This window comes from Neofelis nebulosa, chromosome 4 (assembly GCF_028018385.1).
Source record: "Neofelis nebulosa isolate mNeoNeb1 chromosome 4, mNeoNeb1.pri, whole genome shotgun sequence".
Lineage (NCBI taxonomy): Eukaryota > Metazoa > Chordata > Mammalia > Carnivora > Felidae > Neofelis > Neofelis nebulosa.
In genome coordinates this window covers 104720549-104730324 of record NC_080785.1, presented here as the reverse complement: position 1 = coordinate 104730324, position 9776 = coordinate 104720549, and the positions used below count along the sequence as shown (strand labels likewise).

The following is a 9776-nucleotide window of genomic DNA, read 5'->3' as shown; positions in this document are numbered from 1 at the left end:
CTCTGAATCAAGCACGCATGAGGCCAGGATACACATCTTCTGGGGCCTCCAGAGAGCTGGAAACCACATCCGCACCTTGGCTGCTACACGAGGGGAACTGCCCAGCACTGGAGGACTCCTGGTCTCCACCAGCTGCCTCTGTTTCCTCCCAGCAGCCTCTGCTTAACGCGGTGGGATCTGAGTTCTCCTCCCTGGCTCGAGAGCACAGCCTTTCTGCTATTCTTGGCTTTTCCACATGCGCCTGCACCATCCGCCCCCGCCTCATACCCAGCCAGCCACGTACCAGTCCTGTGGTCTACACACGGTGCAGCGCCCAGCACTGGGCACCTTCTCTGTGCCGGGAGCTGGGGGCCTCTTCCTGTGTCTGGTCTCAACAGGGCTCTCTTTCCTCCTTCTCGCATATTCCCTGTTGGTCCCTCACACGAGCTGTCTTCCTTTGCCAGCGTCAGGCCGAGGAAGGGCTCCAGAGAGTCAGGCATAGGACGTCAGACCCCAGTGGCTGGGGGAGGGTCCCCAGAGACCACTGTCTAGGATGTGGCCTCGGTTTCCCTGTCTGTAAAACAGGGAGCTGCGCTAGGTCTGGCAGATGAGGTTGTGAGATTCTCGCTTTGCCTAGCTCACAGCTGCCACTAAATCGACATTAGCTACTTTTAACGGCTCAGGACACAGCCTCGCTGGGCTGGGTGAGAGGAGGGGGTTGCCCATCTCCTGTTGTCTGCTGGAGGCCAAGGTCGGGCCGAGTCCTCATCCTCAAGTCCCTGGAGAAGGTGATCGGGACCAGCTCGAGTGAGCACGTGCTCAGCTACAGGAATTGGGTTCAAGTGACCGAGGTGCTTGTCTGAGTGTTTCATCCGGGACCTCCAGCCTCAGGCGACGCGTGCCCCGGAGGGAGGCTCTAGTCCATCGGCTGCTCCAGGTCTCTGAACAGCAGCCGCCACCACTGAGCCCTCTGGGGCCCCCCAAACTCGTCTTAGCACAAAGGGGAGCTTGGGAGATGGGCCAGTCACTGAGAAGTGCCCCGTGGAAGGGCTCTGTTAGGTGGCTCGGAAGTGTCATGATTGTGGCACAGAGAACAGGAGGGGACCTCGCCCATCACGGCCGCTCTGGATGTGCCTCTCCCCCTGTATCTTTTCCCCTTGGCACTGGTCTGTTCCCAGATATTAGGAGTCACAAAATCCCCCTTATCTCTCCCTGTGGTTCCCCAGTTTTCCCCCGGGCCCCTCTGAGGTCATGGCTCACAGACGCAATATAAAGGCCGCTGGGAGCAGCAAGTGTATCCTCCCCCCTCCACAAGGACCTCAGCCCCTCCACGACCTTCTAATGACCTCAAACACTGTTTCCTGCCATTTCAGACCCTGGCACAGACGTCCAGGGGCTTCAGTGACAGCAGTTGTGATTAAGACACATGGGTACATGTCATTTAATTGCTAAAACCTCAACCAAATTCTATGTGAGCAAAACCTCCCCAATTCACCCATCTGATGAGGCCCATGGGGCAACGTGGGTCCATCCATGTCCCCTCCCCACCCAGGGTCCCCTCACTCACTGACGGACCCAGTTGCTGGAACAGGATTGGGAAGTCACGGACGCCGTGTCGGCTGGGGAGGCAGGACATCGGGAGCGAGGGCCTGCCCCATGCACATCAGGGAGCAAGCAGGTTGGGGTGGGCTCACCCCAAGTCAGTCTCCACCCACCGAGAGCCCCGGCGGAGCCCTAACAAAGGAGGACAAGAGAAAGACCGCCGGACCCAAGGGCAGAGCAAGGACTAGGGAAGAGGTTTCTGGAAGGAGCTGAGCAAGGACTAGGGAAGAGGTTTCTGGAAGGAGCTGGAACCAGGCAGGTCCCCTCCAAGCTTCACGCGAAGAGGAGGTCCTGTGCACAGTGCAGCTTGCTTTCTGACCACACAGGGGAGGCAGCCTGACTCCTGGGTCCTCAGTTCACATGTTTCCCCTTCCCCCGATGCTTCAGGGACCGTGAACTTCAAAGCCCGTGTTCCAGGTGGAGTTTGAGGTTATTTTGAGACGAAGGCACAAGGCGCGGAAGGGAAGAGTTCCTGTCCCCCGTTGCCCGACATCACACACCCCACACTGGCTCCCGTGCAGCAGAGAGGGAGCCCCACACCTGTTGTTGCAGGAGCTGCTTTGGGGAGAGCAGGGCAGCCCGGAATCTGTTGTCAGGGCCCGGAGCACACAGGGGCAGGGCTGAGCAAGGCTATGGCCTCACCCCTGCTTCCCTCCTCCAGGGCCCGGGGCTTCTGGGGAGAGAGCGGAGAAGACTGAGGCATAGAGCCTCCGGGCACATGGGGTTGGCGATGCTGTCTGGGGTGTGGGGGGAAGGACACAGACCCCCAAACCACAGCAACACCTACCGATGCGTCTGCGGGGTTCATTTCTAATTCTCTCCGCTCAGCTTCCAGGATCCCGAGCTACAACTTTCCTCGTCCCATTTCCCAGATGTCTCCGCCTGCAGCCACAGGTGCGAATCAGGGACTGATGTGTCTGAACGGGGGGGGGGGGGGGGGGGGGGGCGGGCTCTGTTTGGAGGCGGCATCGGGAGGGTTTTGGGGGTGGCTGGGCTTGGGAATTGTGCCGCCACGGCAGTGGGGTGCACAGAGCGCTGGTTTACCGAGGACGAAGGGTCAGAGGTGAACAGAAAGGTGCACACGTGCGCGCGTGTGTGTAAGAGAGAGACAGACAAGGAATCGAAATCACTTCCTACAGGTTCAGGGAGACGCCACCTGCGTGCCCCGTGACAACCGTCCCATTGTGCTCCAGCTTGCCAGAGGCCGTCTCTGCTACTGGCCATCGGTCTCTTCTTCCAGCCGCCCCTGTGCCCGCCTTTCCCCACAGCACTGTTTTTGCTACCATTTAAGGCATCATGGGGGGAGAGAGCAGGCCCTGCACCTAGAAGCCCTGGGTCCCCACCCTGGTTCAGCCAATGATGCTCTGAGTGACACTGGGGAAACCACTTCCCACTTTGGCCCAAACTTCCCCTTCTCTGACTAGAAGGCTGGGCACAGATCATACCGGGCTTGATTCGGCCCTGAGGCCTCCGTAGCTTTTCCATACCTCTGCTGTAAAAAAAAAACCCAGGCCCGAGCTCCAAGCCCGTGGATTTTGTTGCCCGGCAGGGGCTCACCCCACCCATTTGTGTCATGCTTGGGGACCCTGCGACTTTGGTGTGTGTGAGCTGGGCCGGATCACAGGTGTTCCTGTGTCGTACCCAGTCCTGGAGGCTGTGCACCGCGTCATTCCAGAAGTTGCCGGCCCCCAAAATGGCAGCCCCAGAACTGGGTACCTAGGAGACCTCACTCCCATCTCTCCACTGGACACCCCACTTTATATATTTATTTTTTTAAGAGATATTTATATTTATTTGTTTTGAGAGGGAGAGAGAACCAGAGCAAGGGGGGTAGGGTCAGAGAGACAGCGGGAGAGAGAGAATCTCAAGCAGGCTCCATGCTGTTAGTGCAGAGCCCAATGCGGGGCTTGAACCCACGAACTGCGAGATCATGATCAGAGCCGATGTCACGAGTTGGACGCTTAACTGCCCGAGTCACCCAGGCGCCCCTAGACATGGCACTTTATAACAGCTGTGATAGCAGAGGAGGGGCCGGTTGAGGATGTGACGTCAGGGTTCGTGCCCCCCCCCCCATCCGCTAGCCTAGGGGTCAGGAGCCTTTGTCCCCACTCGGTTTCTAACTTGTACAGTTAAGGACTTTCCACCTCTGAGACCCAAGCTCTAAAGCTGCAAAATAAGGAGGTGATCTCTATGGCATTTGCTAGCATGGATTCTGTAACAACCATTACTCTGAACGGACCTCCTGTGAGTATAGCCGTATGCTCTCAGGAGCCTTATGGTTGACTTGCTCCTCCCATAGCTTGGGGACACCATTCCTTGTGCCTAATTTCTCACCAGAAATCTTACCAGGAGTCAGCAGGCTGGGACAAACCAGGCATTATGGTTAAAGTGCTCCCCAGCCCTTTAGGGAGGTGAGCGGTAACCCACACACAGGGAAAACATTTTTGCAATGACCTCTCCGTGCCCGCGGGACTGTTGGAAGCCTGAGCCCATTAAGCCTTGAATGCAGTGACTTCCCCGTGACTTCCAAAGGCCGTCAGAACTCACGGCGTTTGGGAAGTCAGGAGCACGGACACCAGCAACTCAGCTTGGATCCCTTAAGGTGCCTTTTCCAATTCAGAGGACATTGTGGGGATCTTAGTAGCACCCTGTTGGTATTAGCCTCCGATAACAACGGCGACAGCTGGGCAAATCTCTTTGTTCATTTCACTGATTGGTATTAGAGACCGAGTTTCGATGCCTGAGAGGAGACCATCTGAGAAGATGAATCGACAAGGTGTGACGAAAACTTGCTTATCGAGGTTGCGCTGGGTGCAGGCATCTATTTCATTACCTCCCATTTCCTACTTATAATGTAATGGCCAGCCTTTTCCTGTTACCCAAGGGTAGCAATTTCCACCTTAGACAACATATTTCTTACATATCCTTTGGTAATCATGGACAACTCGATGATTTCCCCTTGTTCTCTACACAAGAACGTCCTGCGCTCTCTCAAACAGCAAGGCCAGGCTCTGGTCTCTTCCCCGTACACAGGAAACCTGTGGCCAAAGCTCTTCTCAACAATCTGGGATTGCACATCGCACGTGGCAATGAAATTAGGGTAGTCTTTAAATGCCAGAAAAGAACCACTTCCCAGGGTGCCACCGGGTCAGTCCGTTTTTGGGAAAGTGCAGGCCTCTAGCTGACTTCTCAGGGGGGCAGATCACCTGGAGAAGGAGACGTCTTCTCCAAAATAAGCATGAACTCCATTCAGTTTGGAAGCCAGACTTTCTTACTGTCTCCAGACAGCAGCCCTGCGGTGGTGGGAGAAAGGTGTCGTCTGACCTCTTCCAATGATGTCACTAAGATGAGGCACTTTTCAACAGTATTTGTAGGTGGTGAGGGTCCAAGCCAGGTGCACTCAGGATTCTGAGGCCCAGGAGGAACCCAGGTTTTGGGAACTGTGAGCCAGGGGCCAGAGGAAGGGGGACTTCCCGTTGAGAACAGGAGCTGGGGACAAACCAAGGAGCTAGCTGGTGCCTGAGCAGACTGAATGCCTTTGAAAAAACCCTGGGGGTGGGGGGGCATCTGCATGGCTCAGTTGGTTAAGCATCCAACTTTGGCTCCGGTCATGATCTCACAGTTTGTGAGTTTGAGCCCCACATCGGGCTCTGTGCTGACAGCTCAGAGCCTGGAGCCTGCTTTGGATTCTGTGTCTCCCTTTCTCTCTGCCCCCTGCCCCCACTTGTGCTCTCTCTCTCTTTCGCTCAAAAATAAATAAATATTATTATTTTTTAAATGAAAGAAAAAAACCCTGGGACAGCTGCACCATATCTTCCGGTGGGGACATCCAGAACTGGAAGCCAGAGATTGGCCGGAAGAGGGACTCAGAGGGGGCTTGAAAGAAAGGTCAAGGCAGGAAGGAAGTGACAGACACTATCAAAGGCACTAAATACTAATGATTTCCATCTTCACAAGAGCCTGGGAAGTAAGAAGTATTCCTGCTCTATAGACACATAGGCGAAGGCATTTGCGTAAGGCCACAAAGCTGACAATGGAGGAAACTGAGGTAATCACTCAGGAGACTGAGTCTCCAAACCACTGGAGCCGTGCCACTCAAGGTCCACAGACAAGTGGCACCTTTGTCGTCTGGGAGCTGGCTAGAAATGCAGATCCCCGGCCCCACCTCAGACCTCAGACAGATTCAGAATCCGCATTCTGTCAAGATTCCCAAATGATGGGTCTGCCTTCCTGTCGATGGTCCTCGTGTACTTTCAGGTCAAGTCCCTGCATCCTGCCAGGGTGGGAAGTGTCTGTGGAATCTCTGGAATGGAGGCCCAATGAGGCAGAGTAAGCCATGATGCCCTGAGCATTCCTGTTCTAATGTGATAATATAGCACAAAAATAAAGTGACAGCAAAATGAGAGTTCACAAAAGTCAAAAACATTAGTGGGTGCTGCATGGTCCCTTCGTTTCAAGTTTATGGGCTTTTTTGGTCCGTGTCTCCATCGGACCATTTGTTAAAGTTATTGAAGATAGAGAGTCTTGGGAGGATACAGGTTGTCAGACCATTGTCTCATTTTGCCCACCTGTCAATACAGAGAAGTTAAAATAGCTCAAACTGAAGGGGAGCTTCCAAGTTTAAATTATCGGAATTCTCACCTAATGGAGATGATGGTTCTGAAGCAGTCTTCAGGAGATGGGGCATCCATAAAGCAACGCAATATGGAGCCAGGCCAGGCCATGCAGGAATCAGATGAAGGATCAGTAGTCCGGCCAATGGCAGTGACGTACGTGAGAAGACGGCTTACAAAAGGGAAGAGGGGGCCAGATATGAGTGGGTGTTTGTTCACCAGTGCCCAGATAGAAGGGATTGGGCAGACATTCACATGCAAGAGACTTACATAGTACCAGGAATTGTCCTGAGAGTTTTCACAGGGTGCTCAAACATCCTCCACTATGCTGTGCCCTAATCATAGCTGATGGCTACTAATTTGGGCAACATGCATGAATATCACCAGAAAGAAATACTTCTTATTGTAAGTTAACAAAAAACTCCCTATTCTTGGATTATAATTTGGTATCTTCGGAGTTTGTATATCATGAATTTGTTTCTGAGAATGTGGTTACTTTGAGATGCATTGACAAAATTGATACCTTCACCTTTGACCTGGAAATGACATCAAAGGACAGAGTAGCCAAGCCCGGTGATCAGTGGGTCTCTTTTCCTGATCTTTCCCACTACTTTCTTCAAATTCACTTAATCATCTATACCCAAATGCCTGCTCCCTAGCCCATCCTTAGTTCTTAAACCAGTTTTCACTGAGATACCCAGTACTTAAAGTTCTGCAACCATTCCCTTCTTCCCACCCAAGTAGGCAGACTTTAGTATCATCACTCTCCCAACTGGGCTAAGTGGGAAGTTCTTGTTTGGGTCCCCAGTGGCTGCCTCTCCCTGCCCTGTGCACACTAGTCTGTGGACAGTGATCCTGGGTCCCATCTCAGTCCCATCCTGTCTTCCAAACCCTTTGTTTACATCAGAGCTTACACCTCTGGAGTTTGAAGCCTGGCCTCTGAGCACCTCACAAGGTAGCTGAACCTAGTCTCTAGAAACCAGTTTTCCAGATGTTTCCATCCCACGTGGCTCACGGTCTACACCCCATCTACCACTGAATCCTAACACCTCTTGCTTTTCCCACTCAGAAGGCTGACAGTGTTTCTAAAACCCTGATAGAGACATGACCTTAGACACTCTTGTCCAGCCTCCCTGTCCCAGACAACATCCTCAGCCTTATACGTTCTTCCAAATTTGCTTATTTTACTGGACAGACAAAGCACCACCCAGACTCTCCTCTCTACCTCCCTACATGAGGAAAGCGGATTAGTGACAGCTTGGTGTAGAAAAGTATGACACACGTCATGAGGGCGAATTAGGAAAGGGTAGAGGAGTACCTCCAAATAGAGGAAGTGGGGTAACACTGGCAGGGGCTAGGCAATCGCAAAGTTCAGCAGGAAATGGAAAAGAGATTAGTTTGTGGGGAGGCACCCAGATGGAAAGTGAGGAGGGGTGTGGCTGCCTGAACAGTAAGGCTCTCACTGGGAGCTCGGGGCCCCTTCCTCAGTGGGAAGGGTGGTGGAGAGACTCTTCCTCTAGCTCTGCACCAAAGTACATTCATCTGTAGCTTGCAAGAAGAAAACCAAACAGCCCATTGGGACCCCATAAGATGTCCGGCTTCAAATCTATATCACAACTACTATGAAAGGGGCAAACAGGCAACCTAAGATGACAAAGTGACTTCCACATCCTATTTCATTTTTTAACCCAGTGCAACAATGTCAACCATAGACCTGAGCTATCCAGATGGTCTCTGTGAACCATCTCATAATGCAAAAGTAGAGTTTTGCTTAATCATACACACACACAGAGGTACGTTTACGTGTTTTTATGTTGTGTGTGTGTGTGTGTGTGTGTGTGTGTGTGTGTACACAATTTGCATTGGAGAAATTAAGTCAATAATACCTTGTCGTTATGACCTCAGAAATGTTGGCAGGGCTAGCATCTCGCTTCAGTTGCTAATTCCAGTTACAGTAGTGATTAGAAAAGGAATCCTAACATTTACTGGAATCTGACTTTGGGAAACATAATGAGTCAGGCCCGTGTTAGTTTTAAAAGGCTTTTCATAGACCATTCCTTAAATACAGAGGAACAAAGTGGATGGAGAAAGTCAGTCCGTACAAAGGTGCATTCTTCCCCTGATGTCAGCATTACAGCAGATCTGCCATAGCTACAAAGCTTAATTTCTGGCTCTTTAGCCAATTCAAAACTTAATTTTATAAATGGGATAGAATGGATTAAGGAAGCCTTAAAAGTAAGTGTCAAAGATAAACATGAAATCCAGTATACCCTTTCTCACTCTTTCTGCCTTGTCCTGTCATTTGAAGAAATCTCCCTGGTTGGTTGGTTAAGAGATTTGGAACACAGTCTGTCTTTGTTCTTTACCCTCTAAATTCTAAAATCTCTATTGTTACCAAACAAAGAAAACAGACTAATATTTCTTATGAATATAGCTGCAAAAATATTTAATAAAATACTAGCAAATCCAATCTAGCAATATATTAGATTATAAATCATGTGTACATACTCCACTTGGGATTTATCCTGAGAATGCAAGGTTGGTTTGACATTTGAAAATCAATCAATGTAATACAATGTATCAATAAAATAAAGCATAAAAAATGATCATCTAAATTGATACAGAAAAAGCATTTGACAAAAATGTAACCTGTTCCATGGTTAAAAGAAACACTAAAAGCAAAGTAAAACAAACAAACAAAAAAACCTCTAAGAATAAATGGTACATTGGCCTGGCAGGACTGCTGTAACTAAATGCCAGGGACTAGGTGGCTTAAACAATATAAACCTATTTTTTCACAGTTCCTGGGACTGGATGTCCAAGGTCAATTTGTCATCATGTTTGGTTCTAGTGAGGCTTCTCTTTCTGACTTGCAGATGGCCAACTTCTTGTGTTCTCATCACATGACCTTTCCTCTGTGTGTACATGCAGAGAAAGAGAGAGAGAGAACTCTAGTGTCTCTTATTGTTGGATTACCTGTCCTATTGGATTAACCTATCCTTATGGCTTCATTTAACCTTAATTATCTCCTGAAGGGCCCTATCTTCAAATGTAGTCACATTAAGAGTTATGGCTTCAATATATGAATTTAGGATGAGCACAATTCAGCATATGAATTTAGGACGAGCACAATTTAGTCCATAACAAATGGGAGTTTCCTGAGCCTGATAAAAGGCACATGTGAAAACCCCACGGATAGCATTGTACTTAACAGACAGAGACTAAATCTTTCTCCTCAAGACCAGGAACAGGACAAGGATATCTACTCTTACCTCTTCTATTCAATTGTGAGGTCTCTTAGCGAGAGCAATTAAGTGAGAAAAGGAAATAACAGGTACTCAGATTGGAAAGGAAGAAGTAAAACTATTTGCAGATGACATGATCTTACATGTGGAATATCCTCAAGAATCCGCAAACAAGTATTAGAATTAATGAGTCCAGCTAGCTTGAGGAAACAACATCAGTACACAAAAATCGGTTGTAACTCTATCCACTATAATCTACAAATGAGGACAATTCCATTTATGATAACATCCAAAATAATAAAATACTTAAGGCAACATTTGTGCCCTGAAAACTGTA

General features: G+C 49.9%; 1 long non-coding RNA gene across 1 annotated transcript; it reads right to left on the bottom strand.

The window, feature by feature from the left end:
• Positions 1 to 5499: 5499 nt before the first annotated feature.
• LOC131508438 (uncharacterized) lies at positions 5500 to 8538 on the bottom strand. Its single transcript, XR_009260016.1, has 3 exons — positions 8465 to 8538; positions 6223 to 6366; positions 5500 to 6149 (listed from the first exon to the last, which is right to left on the bottom strand). It is a non-coding gene; the product is annotated as an uncharacterized LOC131508438 (long non-coding RNA).
• Between the last annotated feature and the right edge of the window lie 1238 nt (positions 8539 to 9776).